The sequence below is a fragment of the Bombus pyrosoma genome, unplaced genomic scaffold, assembly GCF_014825855.1.
Source record: "Bombus pyrosoma isolate SC7728 unplaced genomic scaffold, ASM1482585v1 HiC_scaffold_4719, whole genome shotgun sequence".
Classification (NCBI taxonomy): domain Eukaryota; kingdom Metazoa; phylum Arthropoda; class Insecta; order Hymenoptera; family Apidae; genus Bombus; species Bombus pyrosoma.
The window spans coordinates 248,984-250,080 of record NW_025219978.1 but is presented as its reverse complement, the minus strand read 5'-3'; positions in this window follow the sequence as shown (position 1 = coordinate 250,080).

The window sequence follows — 1,097 nt, the reverse complement described above, 5'->3', positions numbered from 1 at the left end:
TTACAACGTATAACGTTATATGGAATAAGGATGTAACGTATAACGTTATGTAGCATTACGTCATAACATACAGCGATATCTAATATTACGATATAACGTATAACGTTATGTAGCATTACGTTATAACGTATAACGTAATATAGTATTACGTTATAACGTATAACGTTATATGTCATAAGGATGTAACGTATAACGTTATGTAGCATTACGTTATAACGTATAACGCTATGTAGATATATGTTAGAACGTATTACGTTATGTAGCATTATGCTATAACGTATAACGTTATGTAGCATTACGTTATAACGTATAACGTTATATTGCTATACGTTATAACGCATAACGTTATATGGTATTAGGATGTAACGTATAACGTTATGTAGCATTATGTTATAACATATAGCGATATGCAGTATTACGATATAACGTATAACGTTATGTAGCATTACGTTATAATGTATAACGTTAAGCAGATATATATTATAACGTATAACGTTATGTAGCATTACGTTACAACGTATAACGCTATGTAGATATATGTTATACCGCATAACGTTGTGTAGCATTACGTTATAACGTATTACGTTATGTCGAATATGTTATAACGTATGGCGTTATGCAGTATTACGATATAACATATAACGTTATTTAACATTACGCTGTAACGTATAATGTTATGTAGCATTACATTATAACGTATTACGTTATGTAGCATTACGTTATAACGTATAACGTTATGTAGCATTACGTTATAACTTATAGCGATATGTAGTATTACGATATAACGTATAACGTTATATAGCATTACGTTATAACGTATAACGTTACATAGTATTACGTTATAACATATAGCGATATGTAGTATTACGATATAACGTATAACGCTATGTAGATATATGTTATAACGTATAACGTTACATAGTATTACGTTATAACATATAGCGATATGTAGTATTACGATATAACGTATAACGCTATGTAGATATATGTTATAACGTATAACGTTATGTAGCATTACGTTATAACGTATAACGTTATATAGCAATACGTTGTGACGTATAACGTTATATGGTATTAGGATGTAACGTATAACGTTA